This window comes from Centropristis striata, chromosome 3 (assembly GCF_030273125.1).
Source record: "Centropristis striata isolate RG_2023a ecotype Rhode Island chromosome 3, C.striata_1.0, whole genome shotgun sequence".
In the NCBI taxonomy this organism is placed as follows: Eukaryota; Metazoa; Chordata; class Actinopteri; order Perciformes; family Serranidae; genus Centropristis; species Centropristis striata.
In genome coordinates, this window is record NC_081519.1 from 9,690,904 (window position 1) to 9,704,152 (window position 13,249).

Below are 13,249 nucleotides of genomic sequence, written 5' to 3' on the forward strand. Positions count from 1 at the left end.
ATCCTGACCATACGGGAGACCGCAAGATCCCGTGATAAACTTTAAACTATTTATACAGTCTTTGGATAAACTGTGTGTATAAAGTAAACAACAACAACAAAAAACAACTTACTTTGCTTCTCTGAGGTGAAAGATCTGTTAATCTGACCATCTATCCTTATAAAAACAATATGTTATGTCATAAATGATTGTATGATGTTCCACTTCAACAATCAGTCTCTTGTCGTCCGTGTCGCCGATCCTCTGAGACCCTTTGATTGATTGATTGCTGATCTGGTGCCCCGGTCATAACATAATGTTGATGTGAAGTAGTTTTAGGCTGCATGAACTGCGTATTGTGTTTTATTTTGAAAGGGGCGGAAGTGTTTTACGCTGATTCTGAGTCGGACTTCCTGTCTGGTGCGATCTGCTCTGTTGAGATTCACACGATTTGGCAGCGTCTCGCGGAGAAATAGAAATCCTACCTAATGCTCGCGTAGACGTGACGCTGCTGTAACGTGACGCTACGCGCCCGGTGGAAATGCTCTCATTGATTAGAGTGTTACCTATTTGCAATGGCATACGCAACGCTGACGTGACGCTGCAGTAACACGCCCGGTGGAAATCAGGCTTTAAAGTCAAAGAAAGGCTAGCTGCTTCACTTTATCTGTCTACATGAAGCCTTTTACAATCCAAAACTCCATTTGAGCAGTATAGCCAATTAAATATGAATTTGTCCTCACACAGATATGCCACTCGACAAGTAAATAAGGGCCAGTTCTTACTACTTCGAACTCACACAAATTTCCTTAATCGCACTGTGAAATACAGAGCCATGAAGTCATGGAACCATCTCAATACAGAAATTAAAAACATTACAAGGAAAGATGTGTTAAAAAAGGAAATAAAAAAGTTTAGTTGAAGCATGTGTTATCGGAAATGTGACACTTTTATAGGGATGTTTGCAACTAAATAAATACTGTATGATGTATGTATGACACTGTACGACATTGTATGATGTAAATACTCCTGATATGATAACTTTTTTACTTTAGCTAATTTATGGTGGTAATCTATGATGCAGTATGCCACGATTGGAATGAATATACTTGTCATTTTATGTGAATATATATTTTTAATTTTATTTATGTATGTTTTAAATGTGGACCCCACTAAAAGTAGCTCCACTTTAGTCAAGCTAATGGGGATCCTTCTAAATAAACAAATATACTTATACATTTGAAAAAAAAAAGCCAATCTACAAACTCACAACACCAGTGCAGGTAGTCATTGAATCACACCACCTCCAAACACTTGTCACATGACACATGAATTCATTCTGGTTAGATGAGTTCAATTTCTTTTCTCCACTAAGTTTTGTGGTATAAACAACACCCCAACTTGGGTGTCGAGTCTCCCAGTTGCCATGTACCAACCTTTCCTTTAAAAAAATCAATACTTTTAAACCTGTTCTGTAACTGACCTCTAATTTTGTCCTTTTCTAGCAGCCTTCCTGCTCACAGCAGTGTTGTCAGCTCTGTGTTACTGTGAAGAGCAGAGGGATTTGGGCTGGATCTGATACGAGAGCTGACCACCAGGATGACAACACTCACTGCTACACACTCACCTGTGCTGTATTGAATGTAGCAGTCACCTCTGCCTGTTGGTGGCTTGGTGTGATTGAAAGTGTGTGTGTTTTGGCTAGAAGGGTGTGTCTATGTTGAGTGGTTGGGGGAGGAGAGGGCGAGAGAATTATTACTCCCCTCACTTTGGTGTCCAAACGAAGCCCCTTAGATTCCTCCAGACTAACACCTCCCTGAGGAGAGAGGATCAGACAGTCTGCAAGAGGAATGAATCTCTGTGTGTATTTGTGTGTGTGCGTGACCAGCAGCCATGTTGGAGGGTTTGGTTAGCATGGACCAGAGACCACTGACAGCTTGGCTACCTCTCCTCCATTACATTTCCTCCCTTCTCTTCGCACTCGAGCTCCTCTTTGTCGCTCTCCATCTTCATTGTGAATACAGCCTGATCCTTCCATTTCTGCTTTGAGTCTTTCAGTGTACCATCCGACTGTTAATAGTCTCTGTCAACACCAGCGGTCTTTTCTCTGACTGTCTGTCTGCTTTTTTCCTCCCCACTTCTTACCCTTAAAAGGTGAATACTTTCAGCATCCTGCTTTTGTCTATGTAGCTGTCTGTTTTTGACACTTTCTCCCGCTGCTTTATAAACCCTCTCTCCTCTCTTGTCTCTCTTTCCCTCGCCTCCGCAGAGACGGTGACCAAAATATACAGTCTTATTTTATTTTTTTTAAAAGCACAGCATGCCTCCCTCCAGCCATTTAGCTTTTTCTCTCGTCTCCTTTCATTTCTCTCCTTTTCTTTTACTCGTTTGTATCCGGCTGGCAAGAGCAGGGACGTGAGGTGCATTCCCCTCCTAAGTTATTACTTAATGTATTTGTCTCTTCCTATCATCCTCCGTCCATCAGACTAATGGACAGACAGATATTTTTAGAGACATTTAAGGCTGACTTTTCTTATGCCAAGCTGAGTCGAGTGCATGTGTCATGTGCCTACATTCATGCATATCTATATCTGTGACGGTCAAACATTTACAAACCCAGAGGCCTTCTTATTCTCTCTCATTCTGTCTCTCTGTGTGTTTCTGTCTCTCTCTCCCCCCACCTCCCCCCCGACCAGCCTGTCCCTCCAGGGTGGGGCAGAGGAGAGCCCAGTGGACCACGGCAGACCTTGTCTATTTCTATCCCCCTCCCACCCCGTCCCTCTCTGACGACACAGACGGCCCCCTGGTACCATGACTGACCCCCTCAGTCAGCTCACATCAGCTGGATTGACAGCTGTCAATCAATTGTCTGGGCTGCGTTGTGACAGGGTGAAGCATTGATAGACAGTCGCTATGTTTGTGCGTGTGTTTGTGTTTACACTCATCAATAATAAGCTTCTTTAATGTCAGAGCTGTTCAAAGTAAAATCTTAAAAAGATGATAGCAGGGCTCGTAGGGATTCAGTCGCATTAAATATTCTGTAAAAAGAATCAAATTATTTCCATTATTCCATTACTTATATATATTTCATATAAAAGCATTGTCATGTAAAATATCTACCCAATAAATCAGGCTCGTTGGAGTAATATCCTAATGATTTCTTTTATTATTTTTTAAATGTCTTAATGGTCTTGGGCCATCTTATCTATCTGATATGCTCTTATCATATCAACCCTCGCGGGTCCTGAGGTCCTCTGGCACCGGCCTTTTAATTATTCCAAGAGTTAAAACTAAAACCTACGGGGAGGCAGCATTCAGCCATTATGGCCCGCGCCTATGGAACAGCCTGCCAGAGGGCATCAGGACCACAGAGACTGATGTTTTTAAAAGGAGGCTCAAGACTCACCTGTTTGGTCTAGCTTTTAACTGATTACTTTACTATTTATTTTACTATTTATTTATTTACTCACCTATTTAGTTATCTATTTAGTTAGTTAGTTGTTCATCACATCATTTGTATTTTCTTTCCTGTTGTCTTTTAGTTTTTATCCTGTCCTGTTGTATTTTAGTCTTTTAGTTTTTAACTCCAGTGTTCCCTCGTGGGGGCCTCCGCACTGAGGTGTGTTCGATCTGCCCGTGGGGATGTGGTCTTGGAGTCCGCCCCGGTCTACCCGGGTCCTGGTGGTCTCTGTGGCGGCTGTGGGCTCTGCCACCTCTCAGTGTGGAGGATCCCACAGGTTGCTTTTTCCTCATCTGGATCCTCGGTGCCTGGCCATGTCTCCATGTCTCTACACTGTCAATCAATATGTGCTGTGTGCGAATCTGAGTGTGTGTTTGTGTGCGTACGTGTCTATGTGCGTGCATGTATTTGTATGTGTACGTACAGATGTGTATGTGGGGATGTGACGTGTGGGTTTTGTCATTTTTATTGTCTGTTTTTATTCTTATTTTTTGTAAAGCACTTTGTGTTACATTTATATGTATGAAAAGCACTATATCAATATAGTTTGATTTCATTTAATTTGCTTTGATGATCAGTCAGGTGAGATTGAGCTCCATTCTTTTAAACATGTCTCCTGTGTTGTGTTATCAAGTAAAGACAAACCTTTACAGACGTTTGAATTAATGTTTTGTAGCTGGTGGCAAAAGAGCAAAGCAGCAACGATTTCTCAGCTCGCCTCTCTTTGTTGTGTGGGAGCAGACACCTCCATTGTTTATCTGCATTATTATTCTCCATTGCCACCAAACCGCTAATGACATGGCATTCAGATCAAACCCCTCTTTTTATGGCAGCCAGGATGTAACTCGAGCCATATTCTACAGCTGTGTGGGGAAATTAATGGCTGAACTGTGTGACCCCGTCATGTAATGCAGGGGGAAAAATCCCAACCTTATTACAGTATTTCTCCAGTGCAGCATTACAGCTTGAAAATGTAGATTGGATTCAAATTAAGCATTTAAACTAGACTAAAGGGAGTATAAATAGCACAATGTTTAAAAACTGTATAACAAGTCAGTGCCCTGCATTTAACATCTCAATTAAAGGTCCTTCATTGTAAAAAGTGAGCTTTCTGTGTCTTTTTTTAAATCATAAAGAAGGTCTAGGTGCTATATAAATACCGTGAAAGTATCAAAATGCTCAATCCACAGAGAAATGCACACAGCCAGTATTGAGAAACTGTGCCTTTGAACGAGCCACCAGGACTCTAAAACAACTAAACTACAGTCAATATATTGAGACTGCCGTTACAGTCATTGACTGCCTGCAATGACGGTGCAGAGATACTGATCATGCGAATGCAGAAGACCCGGAAACACTGACCGATCAGAGCAATCTGGGCTTTTTCAGGATAAACACTCTACAACAGTGTTTCAGAAAGAGGGTGAATAAAGGTATATTCAGACAGACAGTATGAGAAAAATATTGGTGTTTTCTTTATAAGCAATGAAAAAATATTCAAGTCGAAAACCCCAAAGAGATTAAAGATACAAACAGGTAATGGGAAAGTTCCCAGTTTGGGTCCCCGGATCATCTGGGAAATGAGGGCAGGAAAAACAATGCCCTCCCCTCTTTGAACCGCTACTGTGGAGGTGCACAAAACACCAAATCTGAGTGGCAGGAATACACTGTTCACACTGGGAACCACCATGGTGTGAATCAGAGTTTCAGTTCAATAATCAGTTAAAATGATTGTTTTGTAAACTGCAAATAAAAAAAAATGATATCCTTTACTAAAACTAAACTAAAATGATATTGCCTGATTAAAAAATAAAAACCAAATTAAATACATTTCTGTTTTCGTTGTTTTAGCTATAACATATAATAATAATAATAATAATAATAATAATAATATATTGAGCATGGATTTAAACCACAGAAACTGAGCGAACTAGACACTGACAAAATTTAACTGTAACTAGCAAACACACTCTGACAACAAAACATAACTAAAAGTTTATTAAAACTAATTAAAAACTCTAAAGCTATTATCACATTTGTGTGGATAAATGTGAAGGGAAATGCAGAAGTGTACTTATATTTCAGTATAGTTTTAGCTTTGCATTTATTTGAACAAATAATAAAACACTGAAAACAATAACATAAGATCAAAATTTTATAAATGTATCGCTATATATATTTATTTTGTTAAGTCCTGTTAAAATGTTTTCAGCATAGTCATATATATATATATATATATATATATATATGTAGATCCGTTTCCTCAACAACAACAAAAACTGAACAAAAAAAGAACAACACCAACAACAGTGTTTCTGCGTGAATCAACCACTCAGCTGGCTTAACAATTCATCATTATGGGTAATGGAAATCTTATTATCTGAAGGCAGTACAATTAAGACTGTGATTTATATGACTGCAAATTAACATATCAATAAGCCTTATAGGAAATGTCTCATTAATTAGTCATCCCTTAATTGGCCCTGAATGCCATTAGCGCGATGTGTGTGTTAACCATGCGTTCATTAATAACATTACTGTGCGACCCGGATCTGCGCGGCCAAGTTAAGATTAGTTTAACTGTTGTTGCCACTTCAGCTGTTGCACACCACTGTGCGTGTGTGTGTGTGTGTGTGTGTGTGTGTGTGTGTGAATGATATGACACCCATGCCCATGCTGATGCACAGGCTGGTTCGGCTTTGATCAATGGCGCCTGGCATTGGGAGGGGGGGCGGTTGGAGGTGAGTTGGGGGGCTGTGTACCTCCCACTGGTGCTGATGAAGACGAATGAGCTAACAAGACATGACGGAATTGCTTTTGCAAAGAGGGGGGCTGAATGTTGTATCGTGATATTGTGTTGAGGGCGGCTAAAGGGGCAGGTTGATTTATTGTTCCAGCAGCAGATAGCCACCGTTTTACCTCCCCTCCCTCCCTACTTATTCACAGAGACCCTTCGGTCTTTAATTACAGCCCCCAGCCTCCTCCATTCTCTCATCCATGTCCTTATTAGAAGAGTCATACCACACATCATACATCCACGCTGGCAGAGGACAACAGTATATATGAGACAAAGCCAGAGGGGGGAGGATTGGTGCCCAAAATGTCACCGCCATGTTGATTTTGCATGCCTTTACCACCTTCAGGAAAACAGGGACAGAAATTGGGGGAGAGTAATGAAGCCAGGGGACTGAAGGTCAAAGAAGAAAAAAGATAAAACAGGGAATGGATGGAATCAAGCAGAGGAGGAAAATGGGGCGATTAAGATATGTACATAATGGGAAAGAGGGATAGGGGGATGACAAATGGAGAAAAGGAGCAATCCTCAGAGAGAGGAGGAGGGGCAAAGACATGTTAAATGGTGTGGGAGGCCTGTGAGTAAGGTGGAGCACGGTGGTCCAACCTGATGAATTCATAAAAAGGCATTTGGAAGGCAAAACAATAAGAAAATGCAGACTTTAAATGCAAAAAAAGGGGGGAAAGTTGGAGCAGTATCAGTAAGAAAAAGCAGCACTTATTGCCCTGCTCGCCAATTACAGATTAGTCTGTTTGTTTTAAAATGAATATGAATAATCTAATTATATAACACAATACTCCCCTGCACCAATAAGTGGACAAATAGCTGTGCAGGTCTACATTAGTGATTCTCTGCAGCGTAAAGGCGAAAGAGGGGAGAGGTAAGGCAAGGGGGGGGGGCGACTCACCCCACACAATTTATCACTGCATTGCCATTCGCTCTCTGAAATATCAGCCTATTAAAACATTCATTGAGATGATTAAACTGCAATAAAATCTAACAAAATTTGCACTGACACTTTCAGTGCATGATTTATTAGGCCAGGGCTTTGCATGTGCTTCTCCAGACCCGATAAACACAGAGATGAGAAAGATCAGATGCTGCTGCCACCTGTTGGCTGACTGAGAGCTGAAGTCAGAATCTGAACTCATGTAGAGCAAAGTGGTGACATTAAAAAGACTCTGGTTATTTTTAACACCACTTTTAGTACCATGCAAGTCAGTACAGGCTTGTTTTCAAATTATGCTTTTTTGTCCATATCAATTTTCTTTTATTTTTAGGATGATAAGGAAAAATGATCTGGCAGAAACATCATTTTGGCAGGTATCTAACAGTACAACTTTTTTTTATACTTTACACTTTTATCAAACGTCAAAATTGGGATTAGGAAAAACACTAACATTAGTTTTATAATTAATAAATTAAGATGAGCATAAACAGTAGTTCCATGTGTGCAAATGCATAGATATGACAGGCAGGATATGATATCATACAATAAGAAAAACTCACTTTTCAGCCAAACGGTCAGATTAGCCAATCCCAAAAAACATTTCCATTGAGTTCACCGTAGATAGAACTATATATTTTTTATGGATTATTCTGACATTTATTTTACTGATTAATGCATTTATTGTTTATACGGTCAATTAAGTCCATGCTGACGAATACATATACATGTTTGTTTAAAGATATTAACTTGACCGTAAGTTTTTTGCTTTAATAATTGCAGTTAAACCTAGCCTGGCTAACACCAGACTATTCTCAAATGAGGGCTAGTCTGGCAACGAGTAATGTATTTCTCCGTAGAGGAGGTGTGGTTTACGATCCTCCGGAGCCGTTTATTGGGCGCTTAGAATGTCTATCAAAATCGTCTGTAGGTAGCTCTTAGCCAATCAGATCAGTTATACCAGATGACGTAGTAGAGCAACAGAAATGGATGTTTGTTGTGTGTGTGTCTGTGAGAGAGTGTTGCTTGCTGCTTTGCTTCTCCAGTTCCTGCTTTCTGCAAGATTATTTATTTTCACGCCTTATTCCCCCTCATGTCATTCAGCCACACACATCCACTGATTTTATGGGCAATAAACAAGCTGCTGCGGGTCTCTCGGCGGCCCCGCTGTCCCCCGGCTGGTAGCGAGATCACCGGCGTTACAATTGCGTGGCTAATAGCTACCGCTAACGGCGTAATGGTAGCGTAGCGCTACCGCTTTTAGCCCCGGTACTGTGACGCCGGTGATCTCGCTACGAGTCGGGGGACAGCGGAGCCGCCGAGAGACCTTTCGCCTTTCAACTCTCGCTCTAAACTATTTAAAACACCATCTACAGCTAAAGAGAGTTTCGCGTCTGCCCGCAGGATCCGTAAGAAAACTACAAGCTTCCGTCTGCCGGGTAGTACGCGTCATCGTCTTGCCGTCCCTCCCCGCTCTGTGATTGGATCCCTAAAACAGGGCTAAGATCTCCCTCTAGTTTCCAGACCCCTTGGCAGTTCGAAATTAAATCGAACGCGCAAGGCAGTCTGGGTATACCCAGGCTAAGTTAAACCAGAAAAATATATAATTTCTGATGAATTAATTAATATACTAATTCAGCTCTAAGACAAATATCCTGGACTGAATCAAGATACTAAATAATCTACAGAATTTGACCGTACCATATGTCAATATATGGACCAAAGTATAAATGGATAATTAAGCAACAAGTGAATAAAAGTTGCAACAGAGTGTTATATTCAGTAGGTTAAAATAAAAAGACAAGGGAGAGAGCGTGAGAAAGAAAAGAAAGAACGTATTAGAAAATAATTTAATAATGTAATGTTGAATATGAAGCTTTGTTTTTCTAAATGTCAGAGTAGTTTCTTTATGCAAATTTGATTTACATGTACCCATTTGGAAACCTACTTGCGGTCATTGAGACCTGTGTTGCCATGATTCAAGTCATTATCTAACATTCCCTTTCACACAGCATGATCTAATTACTTACTGTATGTTTCACATAATTGGACATGTCGCGGGGTCAGACTGTAACAATATCCAGTCCACATTTCACTGCATTAGCTGAGGAGGAAGTGTTTTGTGTTGAACCGGTGTTTTATTGATCCATATGGTTTATTACAGGCTGTGCCAGTGTTAATACTGTCCGGGTAGACAGGAGGGGGGATTACCTGGAAATGGTGCTATTGATCGGGGTTTGCCTCAAGAGAGGGCTGCATGTCGCTCAACCCACCAGGGGCGCGCAGTATTGGAAAGATGCTGCACAAACAAACACCACCGGAGACGTGTGTTTATGAAAGCTGCCTTTTGTCCACAGTGATGTATCGGCTGTTGACGTCATTTTGCTGGTGGGAATGTGTGGTGTTAAATCAGAGGCATGACCTTCACAGAGGACGAGAGCTGATGGATCACGTCAATAGCAAACCATTTAATTTAAAGCCTTTTTAACTATCATGACGCCTGTGCTTGGTCGAGTATGCAGTGGTGAATTGTGCTCAAGTACTGTACTTTAGTACAAATTCAAGATACTTGTACTTTACTTGAGTATTTGGTTTTTATGCAACTTTATATCTCAACAGAAAATCTATACTTTTTACATTTTTCTGACATCTTTTTTTAACTCTCTCCTGTCGAGTGAAAGCTCTTTATCTCCAGATGTGTTGATTTTTAATGTTTATGATAAATTGAAGGATGAAGTGTTCCTTTATGTGTTGAGAAAATTGCATCACAAAGCTGAAAATAGGGCTGTTTTAAAGTTACTTGGTTTTCTCAACTCCACAAACATGATGCTATTATAAAATATGATGCATTGCTGTAGATTAAACCACCCAACAGTGTTGAAAGTGTTAAAATTAGCACAACCTTCAACATCTACAGCAGTAAAATGCAACATACACATGAATGCAGCAGTAATATGAATCCAGAAATGTCATATATAATAATGAAACACTGAGGAAATATTGTACTGCACAATGACTACTTTAAGTACATTTTGCTTAATTTAGGTTTTGGATGCAGGACTTACTTAAACTTTTTGTAGTGCAGTATTTTGACAGTGTGGTAGTAGTACTAGCCCTGACTGAGTGGGACCTGCACAAAGTATATATCGACTTATACTTAAGTAAAGGATCTGAGTACTTCTTCCACCACTCATGTGTTTGCTACTTCTATCTCTGTGAGGACCAGTTTGAACTCTATAGGCCTGGTGAGTAAGGACACTTTGTCCAGGTCTCAATTTTGTAAATGGGTTAAATCGAGGGTTAAGATTGGAATTAGGTATCGTTTGTGCAATGTTTTTGTAAATTGTAACAATGGCTAAGATTAGGGCCTTGTGCATGCATTATGCCAATGACAGTCCTCAAAAATAGAATTAGTATAAAGATGTGTGTATGATGTGTGTGTGTGCATGCTTACACATTGTCAGGCTGCCTGTGCTCCTGTGTTGTAATCAAGTGCTCTGGCATGAGAGAGGCACTTCAGTGTCATGCTCACATTGCTGCATAGCTCATTGAGTGGCTGCAAGCATCAGCAGTGATTTAAATAACACTGACCCCATGTGACAGTACGTCATACCACAGCTCCATGTACACTGTCATGTTAAATGTATCTGAAGACATTCACAAAATAAAATAAAAACGTAATCTTTGGGAGCTCTTTTATTATTTAGAAAATAATAATAACTAGAAAATTTCCTCTGGGGAAATTCTGAAAGGGCCACGGGGGCTACTGCCGGTGTGTGTACACTATGATGAGATTCTTCAGAGATTTCAGACAATTAATACTAGTAATGTTATGATACTATATTATATACAAGGAGCAGACCAACAACAAGCGTTCCTTTTCAAGTATTTATTTATACAGCAACCTATGCCCTTTAACCTCAAAATGTGTGTTTGTGCGCATGTGTGTGTGTGTGTGTGTGTGTGTGTGTGTGCGTGTATCTGTAACTGTAATCACATCAAAGCATCAAAGGCTTTGCGGTTGACCAATCAGAGCAGAGCAATCAACGGAAATTAACAGCTGTGGAATCTTCTGGCACAGTGACAGACTTGAATTTCTGGCCTGTAACAGCAAGCATTTTTGGCAAAACCATAATACCTATCATTGATCCGACTTCACTTTGAGCGTCCTGAGTTCTTCCTGAACAGCTACATATGTTTGTTTTTTTTGTTTAGAAAAATGAAGAAATAGCTGTTAAATGTGCTTTTCTACAGAAATCTTCCTGCGTTTTTAATATGGGAGCCAATGGGGCTGTTCGTGGCTGTTGGTGGCGCATCTGTGAGTCCTACGCCCAAACTATAACTCTGACAGCTTTACCAGAGGATTGTGAGTGAGAAGATGAGAAGACAAATTTTCCTACGTTTCTATGTATAAATTATTTCTGTAGAGTGGAATTTGTGGCCTGGAGCGCAGTTTTCAAATTTATTTTTTGACCATTTTTTCTCTCCCTCTACACTCTGGCGATGATGTCACACACTGTGACGCAAACATTCCATGCAATACACACCAATTATAATCTCAGAATTTCTCTAAAAATGATCATGGTCATTGAACAGGGATTGATAAAAAAATATATGACCTATTGAAACATGGATTATTACACCGAGACTTGTGTCTACTGTTTAAAGTTTAAATGGAGTTTCTTGGTGAAATTATGCTGGAGAAGTAGACATTTGAAAATCTCCAATTATTGTTCTTTTTCGCACATTTTTTTTCAGCGGTCCCATTCACTTCAATGCAAAATTTTGGGCAGTTTTTCGCGACTTATGTCTGCTTCTCCAAACTGGAAGTGTGCGGATGCCATCTACTGTAGGTGATACACTGCCTATGAATAAGTACCTGATACATCCCCACTTCAATAAAACTGAACTGTCCCTTTGAGCCCAAATCTTATTATACTGTAAAATTACACAATAGTATGTTCTATAACTTGTATTCCTGCTGCCTCTGATTATAAGACACTGGTGGATTGTATCTGTGACCCCGCCAAGCTTTAGCGATAAAGGTCATCACTCCACAATGAAGTATCAAAGCTATTAATACAGATCAGATGTAGGATGGTTTCTGAAGAAGCGAGGCGTTGTGAGGATGTGGTACCCAGACGTCCTTTCTGTTCCATGGTTCCTCTCTGTCACGCTGCTGGCCTGTCTACTGTTCTGGCTTAGAAAGAAAGGTCAAGGTATGAAGACAGTGTTGATATTTGTATGTTTGTGATGGGTCATTTCAGTCTGTGCACTTATTAGATTTGAGTGTTAGTGTGATAGAGGCCTATAGTTCACAAAGTGCATTTCCCTGAGCAAACTTTTACCAAGTCTTTTTTTTTAAGGCAAACTGTAATTTACTACGTCATGAATATGTTCAGTTGGAGGTATGACTCTGCAGTTTTACAGTAATGGCGGTAAAAAGGGGGGAGGGGTTCCTGTGTGTTTTATAGATAGCAGCACTGTGTCTGCATCTATTTAAAGACAACTCCAGTAAGCTGCTTGCAACACACAGGCCTCCCACTCTCACAAAACCACACTGATTATTTTTGTTTTTTTACATTTTTAATCAATTTATACTATCAATTAGTGATTATGTGCTTTTTAAAAAAAATCTATTTAACAGCATTTTTTATTGAGCTTCAGATGCTTCTCTTATAATATACAGTACTTGGTGGAGACAAAATATAAAGCAATTATTTCAACAGTGTTGGTGCTTAAATTAAATCATTGGCAGTGATTGAACAAATACTTTAATGGTCACAAAACCCTCAAGACAAACACACAAACCCCTACCCACATGGAGGTGTAATACCCTTCTGTATCTAATTACTCATCTGATTTATAATTCCAAACATGAATAGCGGACAAACAGGATATAATGTGTCTGCTAGTGGCAGAGGAGTCAATTAAAAAGGGAAAGTAACAGACAGTTGTGTCATGGGGGTTGAATTTCCATTCATACAGAAATTGTTAACAGTAAGAAATTACAAACAAATGCAATTGGTCTTGTGAATTATAGGCTTTGTGAGTGGAAGCCATCCATTTT